General features: G+C 39.7%; 1 protein-coding gene and 1 long non-coding RNA gene across 2 annotated transcripts in view; both read right to left on the reverse strand.

Annotated features, from left to right (window-relative positions):
* Positions 1–10,902, reverse strand: part of LOC103357072 (uncharacterized) — a 22,211-nt gene that overhangs the window by 9,149 nt on the left and 2,160 nt on the right. The window lies entirely within an intron of this gene.
* On the reverse strand, positions 10,005–10,726 carry LOC103357071 (uncharacterized). The gene is made up of 3 exons (XR_520174.1): positions 10,632–10,726; positions 10,490–10,550; positions 10,005–10,369 (listed from the first exon to the last, which is right to left on the reverse strand). It is a non-coding gene; the product is annotated as an uncharacterized LOC103357071 (long non-coding RNA).

A 10,902-nucleotide genomic window follows, 5' to 3' on the forward strand; every position in this document is an offset into this window, starting at 1 on the left:
TTCTTTATTCAATTCTTTCTCTCTGCCACCCTCCAGTCTTTACCACTCACATCCATTTGACCTTCATTAGAATAAATCTTCACACCTCACCACTTCCTGCTCTCTTCTTCCTATTTCAGTGTTTTTCTCTCATAGCTCTACTCTTAACTTCACATCTGAGTTTTTTGGTCAAAATTGTTTCCTATATGACCTTAGAAATGTAAGATCAATCTCACTTTCCCCATTTATTTGACTTAACCTTAGTTGTTGTCTTCCGTCTTGCATCACAGCCATAAGATTACAGCACACAGTGACTCACTTCCACAGTTGAAAAAAAAAAAACGGCTGCATTGCGGTTTCTGTCTGTCAGCCAAGTACAATAAAACACACTTTCTATATACATCATTATCCCAATGGTAAGGTTAATTATTATAATATACAATACTGAGAGAAGTTAACCTGGCTATTTAATCTTGTTAAGTGAATTTGTAGGGCCAGTCACTGATAAGAACTTTGACTCACCCTGTTGTTCCACATGTGCTGTATAAACAACTTTGATTTTACTAGATAAAACTTTTTTTTTTGGTCAAAATTGTTTCCTATATGACCTTGCAAAAGTAAGGTCAGTCTACCACTTTCCCCATTTAATTGACTTAACCTCAGTTGTTGTCTTCCGTCTTGCATCACAGCCATAAGATTACAGCACACAGTGACTCACTTCCACGGTTGGTGTTCCCCGTTAAAAAAAAAACAAAAAAAAAACAGCCGCATTGCTGCTTCTGCTTGTCAATCTAGTACAATAAAACACATTTTCTAAATATGTCATTATCCCAATAGTGAACCTTATTGCCTTTTTGTCAGTTAGAAAAGATGATGTGAATTCCTGTTGTTAGACTGTTCAGCCACCACCTTGATAAGCACATCAACTACAGCCTGGAACAAAATTTTTCTCTCAAGAGGTGTGGCTGTCATGTAGGATAGTGAAAACACCTGTTGGTATGTAGAACTGACGGGGGGAGTTTCTTTCCATTGTCACCAAAACGCTTTGTCATAGTGAACCTTACGATTTGTTGGGTTTCCCATGTATAATTTGCAGGGTCAGTTTTTAAATCAGTCAGGTAATTTGCTTTTGGTTATATCGTGTTGAAAGTTTACCGTCTTGACATTTAGGTTAGTAAGGCTAATAATTATATAATATGGAGAGAAGGTAACCTGGCTATTTAATCTTGTTAAGTGAATTTAAGGACCAGTCTTCTGTCTCTAGTCACTGATAAGCACTTTGGCTCACCTTGTTGTTTTAAATGTGATGTATAAACAACTGGGCTGCAATGTGGCGCAGTTGGTAGCACTGTTGCCACTCAGCAAGAAGGTTGCCGGTTCGTGTCCCAGTGAGGAGAATGTTCTCCCCGTGCAGTGTGGGTTCTCTCTGGGTTCTCCGGCTTCCTCCCACACAGTCCAAAAACATGTTGAGGTTAATTGGTGATTCTAAATTGTCCGTAGGTGNAAATAAAATCCTGTTACCTCCCACACAGCCTGCTGTTGGCATCAACACCGTATCACACTTTAATTTGTTCTATTGCTCTTATCTAGATTGTTTTCTCCTGACTACATCCTTGCTTGTGTTGTATCTGCTCCCAGATGTACATCGCTTTGGGAGGAGCGGGGATAATAATATGGAGCGGAGATAGAGAGAGACACTCCTCTCTGTGTCTCCGGTCCTCCTCTCTGTCTCCGCTCCTCATCCATCCACACAGGCGCACGCTAATAGCCACACCGCTACAGGACGACGATCATGTCAGTCTGTGGTTCTGTCACATTTAAACGTCGGCATAAAGTCACAACCATATCAAACCATGACACTCCAAGATTTCATCAAGCAGCAGCGTCACGCATTTTTTTTTAAGCCACACTGCAAGCCGACTATGATATTGATCTCGATATAATGAGCCATCAGTGAATCTCTGATTAAATTACCTTGATCGAGTCCGGTTGTACTTCCGTCGAACAGTCAGCCGCGTTCAGTAAATCTCGTACAGAGACACTTTAGATAAACTCCATAAAAGTTTACAGGTGTCTGTCTTCTCCACCCCGACGTTGACAGCGCCGCGCTGTTATGAATGAAGAAACCAAGCGTACCCGACAAGTGATGCGCGGATTGATACTGAAATAGCGATACTTCCGATACCAGATGTTTAAAAATTGACTCTCAAATCAAAATATCGATACTTTTGATATTTTAGTCATTTGGGGTAATGTATATCATTACCAGGAGCACAGTGGAAAGTAACTGATCTATTGGGATCTGGACTAAATGACAAGCGGTTGGTGAGAACTACTTTTTCCGTTCTCCCGGGAAAGTGAGTAATGCGAAAGCGCTGCAGCACGCTGCTCAGTCAGTCAGTCAGTCAGTCAGTCAGTGTGACAGAGCAGCGTAAGCGCCGCAGCACGCTTTTCAGTCAGTCAGTGTGAACAGAGGCTGTGTCCGAACTCATTTGTCTGCGATGACAGTGGTTCACGTTGCTACCTGCGGTCCTTGTAGTGTTTTTTGTGTTTACCAGTTAGTCCGTTCTACTTCAAGGCTTGGCCTGTGTCAAAGTATAATTGTAAGGGCGGACTAACTGGCTTTTTTTTTTTGGGTCACTTCCCCTAAAGCTGCATTGCCGAGTAAACTGGTTACGACCTAATCGTGTGAGGTGTTGTGTTAACACCGCGGTGTCTTGCTGTGTTCAATAGTGGTTTGTAGTGGTTTGTTTTGCAGGTGTGACCGATATACGTGTTGGTATGCAGTTAGTTTGGGTCACGGCCAAAGTTTGCTCGAGTTTTGTGGTAACATGGGAATGCGGCTCGTTCAAAGTATGTGTAAAATAAATAACGTAAACTCTATTCTTGACTCCGCGTGATCTTTTCTCGGCACTATAACATGATGTTTCCGGAAAAACGGAAAGGAGTTTTGGCAACACAACAAACCCTGTGAAACACATCAAGTTAAGGCACAACACAGAATACGAGGCATTTAGGATGGGGCGGACAGAAGAGGAGAGCAGTGTCAGGTGCTGCTGCTGCTGCTGCTGCTAGGGCAGGACAGGCTTCTCTGGAGGAGTCCTTCGGTGCTGCAGGCAGCGCTATCCAGGTACAGAGAGAGGACGTGTGGAGCTTTAAGCGGCGTTTAGCACTGTTGCTGTTGGAGCTGTTCAAATGAAAAAATATGACTATGAAATAAATACATGCTTACAAATAGCTGCGTGAGTTCAGCTTGGAGTAATAACATGTGTATCACTGAGATAATCTCACATAGACAGAAAAGCCTAGATTTATTCAGGTAAGGTTTCCTAAAGAATTGCTCATTTAAAGTGGATTACATGAACCAGGTGTCATTAAATTATACAGAGCAATTGCGATAAAACAGCCATGGTGAACTTAAAAAAAATATTTCTGGAAATATATACAGACCCTTTCCAAAAAATTAGAATATCATGGAAAAATTGTTTAATTTCCATAATTCCATTCAAAAAGTTAAACTTTCATAGATTATAGATTCAGGGCCCACAATTTAAATGATTTCAAGTATTCATTTGTTTATTTTTACATGAATTGGGCCTCCAGCTCATAAAACCCACGAAAACAGGAATTCAAAAAATTAGAATACTGTGAAGAAATCAGCCCAAATTTTGGAGGGCATGAATGTTTTAAACTGAGTGTCACACACTAATCATCTACTAAACTCAAAGCACCTGCACAAGTTTCCCCAGGTGTCATTAAATTGCTTCAGTTTGGTTCAGTTGTCTCAGTTCGGTTCAATATGGGAAGACTGCAGACTTGACAACTGGCCAGAAGACCATCATTGATACCCTCTATAGGATGGGTAAGCCACAAATGTTCATAGCTAAGGAGGCTGGCTGTTCACAGAGTGCTGTGTCCAAGCATATCAATGGAAATCTAGTCTAGTGGAAGGGCAAAATGTGGCAGAAGAAGATGCACCAGTAAAAGAGATGACCGTGGGCTTCAGCGGATCATCAAACAGAGAAGATTCAAGAATCTGGCAGAGATCCAGAAAGAGTGGAATGAGGCGGGAGTCACAGCTTCAAAAACTACCACATTCAGACGCATCCGGGAGATGGACTACAACTGTCGGGTTCCTCGGGTCAAGCCACTTCTGAGCCTGAGCCAATGCAGGAAGCGTCTCAACTGGGCCAAGGAGAAGAAGGACTGGACTGTTGGCCAATGGTCCAAGGTCTTCTTTTCCGATGAAAGCAAAGTGTGCCTTTCATTCGGAAATCAAGATCCAAGGGTTTGGAGGAAGATGGGTGAGGAACAGAACCCAAGTTGCTTGAGGTCTAGTGTGAAATATCCACAGTCAGCCATGAATCTGTTACACTTCCTGTTGGAGATATGATTGGCCATCAAAATCTTAACAGCACAGAGTTCTTTATTCAATTCTTTCTCTCTGCAACCCTCCAGTCTTTACCACTCACATCCATTTGACCTTCATTAGAATAAATCTTCACACCTCACCACTTCCTGCTCTCTTCTTCCTATTTCAGTGTTTTTCTCTCACAGCTCTACTCTTAACTTCACATCTGAGTTTTTTGGTCAAAATTGTTTCCTATATGACCTTAGAAATGTAAGATCAATCTCACTTTCCCCATTTAACTGACTTAACCTTAGTTGTTGTCTTCCGTCTTGCATCACAGCCATAAGATTACAGCACACAATGACTCACTTCCACAGTCGAAAAAAAACCCAGCTGCATTGCGGTTTCTGCCTGTCAGCCAAGTACAATAAAACACACGTTCTATATACATCATTATCCCAATAGTAAGGTTAATTATTATAATATACAATACTGAGAGAAGTTAACCTGGCTATTTAATCTTGTTAAGTGAATTTGTAGGGCCAGTCACTGATAAGCACTTTGACTCACCCTGTTGTTCCACATGTGCTGTATAAACAACTTTGATTTTACTAGATAAAACTGAATGAGTCATAAGTTTAAGAGACTTGGAAAAAAAATATGTGAATGATACTTTGAACCATTTTACAGATTGCATCTTTTTAAAGGGAAGTGGATGCTATATGCGTTTTTAAAAACTAAAAAAAAAAACCCGTTAGAACCTAATTATATTATTTATATTATGGAAATAAACCATAGTATTGCATACCAGTTCTTGATTCTGGCCTATGATTAGGTCGCTCTCCTACATCCTCCACACCCTTGATACAACCTTGACAACTATTGCTCACTTGTCAGCAGGCTGTCACTTCAACACTTCACAACACGAGGAAGAATAAGTGCGACTGTCAACCACATTCCAACACAGTAGCTGCCTGCACCGGTCGCAGGGACTCCATATCTGACTAGTCATAAACATACACTCGCACTAATGCGATCAAGTTAAATGTGCATGGCCTCACACAGTCAAAAACTCTAAGTATGCCACTATTTTGGTCTCAGTCTGGAGCCCTGGGTACGCAGATGAGGGCTCCTCATCCATGTACCAGAGCTCGCACACACGAGCAACTCCACCGCTAGAGCACCACGTATTCTTGTAGCACACGTTAGTTTCATCATGTCAATCTGTGGTTCTGTCACATTTTCACGTCGCCATAAAGTTGCAACGATATCCAATCAACCCCCCCCCACACACACACACACACACACACACACAAGTTTTCACGGACATCAAGCAGCACGTCTGTTTTCATGTCACAGTACAAGAGCAGACTGATACGGATCTGGAATTAATAAACCATCAATGAATCTCTGAATCACTTACCTTGATCTAGTTCGCTCGTATTTCCCTTCGAACCGTTCAGTAAATGTCGTACAGAAACCTGCGGGTTCAGAGAGACTTGAGATAAACTCTTCAAAGCTTTGCAGGTGTCTCTTCACTCGCCGCTATTTATGAATGAAACACACGCTCATCCGTCAATCTCCGCCTCCCTCGTGGTGCATTCACGTGCATACAGTCTATACCGGAATGTGCACAGTCGTTATTTAGAACGGCAGAGTTTCTCATTTTTTCCCTCATTTTCCTTTGTAGGAATACATTCTTGTTGTTTCACTTGAGTTTTTTTTTTTTTTTTTTTTTAAACAACTAGAAAATCATGAAAACCTCTCATTTAGATCAACACAAGCAGACACTCCTGTTCATAGTGTTCCCAGTTACCTCTGTCATGCTTTTAAAGTCATTTTACTGCAACAGTTTGTAGATCAGAGGAAAACACAAAAGAGTGGAAGGAAAGGGTAATGAAAATGAGCCAAGGTCCAAAGAAAGAAAGGCAAAGAGGGAGGCAGAACAAGAGATAAACGTCACTGAAATTTACTTTAACAAGTGCTACTCTGTAATTTCAGGTTTCAAAAGCTGACTGACCTCACAAGAATACGTCAGATTTTTTTGATTTCAATTTGATTTCATTTCTTTATTGATTTAAAGAATAAATCTGCCCATACAACAAAGCATGCATGCTGGATATGAACATAGCATTTAATTATGAAACAATGTTGTAGTCAAACAACTTGACAACCTTCACAAAATACCTGGGGCATGTTGAACAGAAATATGATGAAGTTTTGCTGGTAACATTAACACTTGATGACTTTAGGATTGTTGTTTTTTAAAGTGCTTCAGTGTGATCGTGTGAATGTGCAAACGTGAAAGAAAGGAAGACGAGGATAAAACAACAGAAACTTCACCGTCTGCATCTTTTTGGCTGTTCCAGCACGAGTTGTTACATTTATGTGATGCACCTGAATGCATCTCCTTTCCATGTACTGTCTTGAAATGTTATGTTAAGATAGTTCTTCCCCTTAAATGTTGACAGTGTTACTGCATTCTCAACACCAAGGAGCTGGCTGGTGAGGGTTTCTTATATCAGGTCACATGTGCTTAACATCAATAACTGAACTTATCAAGGAATTATGAAACAAAATAACCACATGAGGAGAAAAGGGCCTTCATTTGAGCATTTACGACCATCAAGGCAGACAGATTATGACAGTAATCATACAAGGTTCACTAGATAAGAAAAATCTTGAATAATGTTTAATAAAACACAATAGAGAGAGAAAAATACATTCATGAAAAATGTGTGCTCTTCTTGATTTGCTGTGGAGGTCATCAAATCTTTTCTGTTTCACATAAGATCTTTAGAAACTCCAACATGCCCTCTGAACAAACCCCACAGGTTTGTCCAACATCAGTAAGGACTCCTTTGAGTAACCAAAGTTAGTATGACAATAATTACATAAACTCTGGTAAGATGCCCCCCTTCATTACTACACTCAGAAAGAATTCAGGCTAGCTAGCTAGTGTTGCATCAAGCTAATGTAGCATAACGGTATTAGCTCAGGTAGTCAGCCTTTTAGACAGCTCATGATATCGTTTTTAACTACTGGTTAGCTATTGTGTTACTGTATTAGATGACAGTGCACATCATTTATCAGAAATGTAACATTAGCAAGGTTTCAGCATTGAAACCACTGATGCCAATAGAGGGCCTCATGACTCCAATGCTACCAGTAAAAGCCAAATGATATTGACTGTGATTTACTGTTGAAAAGTAATAAAATGGGATGACTTCCAAAGGTGCTTACTACTTTTTCCAGGGCTGTAACAGTTATGTTGAAGTTGACTAACAGGTTTGTCTAAATTCAAATGACTCATGAGGTTAACAGCTTCACCCCTCTGTAAGGGATTTTCTTCCCTGGTCGAGGTGGTGCTTCTATTTAAGATTTTCCACTGACTTCTACAATGACAAATATGTCCTAATTGCTTTTACAGTTGTTCACTTAAGCATACTTTTTATGTACATATTGTGTTGATGTTGATACATTTTAACAGAAAATAGACGTCCTAAAGGGGGGCATCTTATCCCAGTTTGTTCTGACTCTGTTATCTCTCTCCAACGATCATTTGGAAACATTCTAAATGTTTGAATTCCCATTTTAGTTCCTTGTTGCATGGTATGAGATTTAGTAATCCTGTTATTCATTTATGCATTCATTCAACCTTTATTTATACTGGAGAGACTGAGAAACAAATAAATAACAAGGTTGCTAACAGAGAAGAGTTTTTACCACAGCTGGTTCTAAAAAAAAAAAAAAAAAGAAGCCTTAAACTGTCCTGTTGAATAAAGATAATTTATTAAGTAAAATAACTGTAATGTAAAGTAAAATGGTGATACTTAAGTAACTGAAATATAAAACAAAACACAATTATATAAAACGGTTGCAAGCAGTTTGGGAGGTTTGACAACATACAAAAGTTAGTTTGTATTCTTTTTAAGAAGTTCCTGTATTTTCCATCCATCCATTATCTATACACCACTTAATCTTCACTGGGGTCACGGGGGGCTGGAATCTATCCCAGCTGACTCAGGGTGAAGGCAGGGGACACCCTGGACAGGTCACCAGTCTATCACAGGGCTACACTTGGAGACAGACAAGCACACTCACCTACAGACAATTTAAAATCAGCACTTAACCTCAGCATGTTTTTTTGTCTGTGGGAGGAAGCCGGAGAACCTGATGAGAACTTGCGCTGCACGGGGAGAACATACAAACTCCATGCAGAAAGATCCCAGGCGTCCTCACTGGGACACAAACTGGGGATCTTCGTGCTGTGAGACGATGGTGCTAACAGCTGAGCCACCGTGCAGCCCTGTGCTGTTTTTTGTTCCACTAAAATGAAAAGCAAGTTCAGATCTGACCTGTGAATCGTGAAGCAAAAGCTGGTCAACTCATTTCAATACTGAAGCAACTCTTTCAGCTTGTCAGTGTGACATAATAATGTAGTTACTTGTGGTGGAACAACATCACACATGGCAACCAGTTTCATAATAGCACATTTATTTAGCAAAATAGATTAAGAACAATTATAGCAAAAATGTAACAAGACATAAAGACAAATTAAGCTACATATGTATAAGAAAGTCTTTATATGCAAATCTCTCCACTCGGCAGCCATCTTTGTAACACCCACAATACAGGGTTTTTTTGTGGCTAACAAGGCCACAGAGGTGTAACATGAAGCAAATTTAACATAGCCAGGCTGTGGAAGACAATTCAACAAAAGCTAAAACTTTAGTCAGATAACAAGTATCATGATGGTAGTCATCAACTTTCTTAAGTCAGGTTTTCAGTCTCAGAGTCTGAGTCTTTCACAGAAAACAGGACGTTTGACGCGTCACATGACTCTTCTTCCAAACAAAATAGATGGATTGTGTGCTGCCTACTTGAGTCAAGGTGAACCGGTTTTTATAATGGAGAACAATATGAGAGGAATATAAAAATCTATTAGGGTAAAAAGCACTGGTATTGCACATAATTCAAGAGAGGAATGCTGGCAGTAGTTGTGTGTTAATATAGTTACATGACCAATCAATGCTGAATGTTGTCTGTAATAAATAGCAATAGACTAATCAACAGCAGCAGCAGTGCAAAATGCTCTTGACAACAAATCAGGACCAAACGTAAAAACATATTAATGTGACTTCTACATCACCAGCTGAATACATGTCGGGTTCCATGGCAACACATTCAGTGTGTGATACTCTAACAGTACGGCTTTATTCAATAATATCAGGAACATACAGCTTAACAGGTTCTCAGATATGACATATTCCCTCAGCTGGCAATCTGTGTTACTCATAGAGAATCGTCAGGAAACAATTTGGTTGAAGGGAAACGCTTATTACAGACTATTTAAATCCCAAACTCTGAACATTACTCCTCTGGACAAGGTCAGCTGCTGCATCAGTTACCATGGTGAGCTAGAAAACCTTCATTTCACTGAAAAGTCTGGCTTTAAGTTTAACATACCTCACTAATCTACTAATCATGCTTCGCGTTTTTTTGTTTTTTTTTTGCACTGAAAGGCCTGCACCTAACTTTTCGTTGTACACGTTGCAATGACAATAAAATGAATCTGAATCTGTAGTAAAGGCCTCAGGTTTCTATCTAAATGAGTGGGGAGAGAGTCATAACTGCAGTTTGAAAAGTCACTGGTGCATAAAATCAACATGTATAGAGTCAAATATATAAAAACCGTTTAAAAGCTTTGGTGGCTTTACACCAGTAAGGTTTGAAAAGCATTTCTCCTCCACAGGTTATACTTCATCTGTGCATTACAGTTTCAAATAAATGCAACAATACAGTTGGCTGGTTTTTCTCAGTTTGGCCATGACAAAGCAGGTGATTGGCTTTTTAGGGGGAGAGGCAGGATATATTTCATAAACCACTATCTTTGGTGTTAGAGAAGTCTGCCATAGATTTCTATTCAGGATTCTTTCAGTGGTGAGTCTTTCCATTTTAACGTCTCAGGTTTAAACTCCGCTGTCACCCTGAGAAGGAGACGTGTCATCATCCAATCCAGGATCAGCTTGAAGTGCTCTAATGACATGGAAAGAAATCTTAAAATGAGGTATGTATGTATGTATGTATGTATGTATGTATGTATGTATGCATGTATGCATGTATGCATGTATGTATGTATGTATGTCAGTCACTGACCTCTTAGTGATGTCTCTAGATCTTTGTTTCCTTGTTTAGGAATTCAGTCTCACGATGGTCACTGAAACAAGTTGATATTAATATGAATGATACCACAACACATGAAAACATACAAAGATGAATAATTGTATTTTTCAGTCACCCTTGTTGCTGCTGCTGATTTGGCTGTCTGGTCCGTCTCTTCTTACACAGAAATACAATCAGACATGCGACTCCTAGCACTAGCACTAAACCTGTGACAACAAGAGATAGTTTTTAAGATAAATGCATCAATAAGAACAATTGAAACACCATAATATATAGATCTCACCTGACTGGCTGTCAGTAAAGCAGGAAGAGAGAAGATGGTGTCGTAAAAACAAGTTAGCTTAGTAGCAAGAAGTCATGTTTATTTTATCAAACAACACTTAGTG

This window comes from Stegastes partitus, unplaced genomic scaffold (genome assembly GCF_000690725.1).
Source record: "Stegastes partitus isolate 25-593 unplaced genomic scaffold, Stegastes_partitus-1.0.2 Scaffold234, whole genome shotgun sequence".
NCBI classification, from domain to species: domain Eukaryota; kingdom Metazoa; phylum Chordata; class Actinopteri; family Pomacentridae; genus Stegastes; species Stegastes partitus.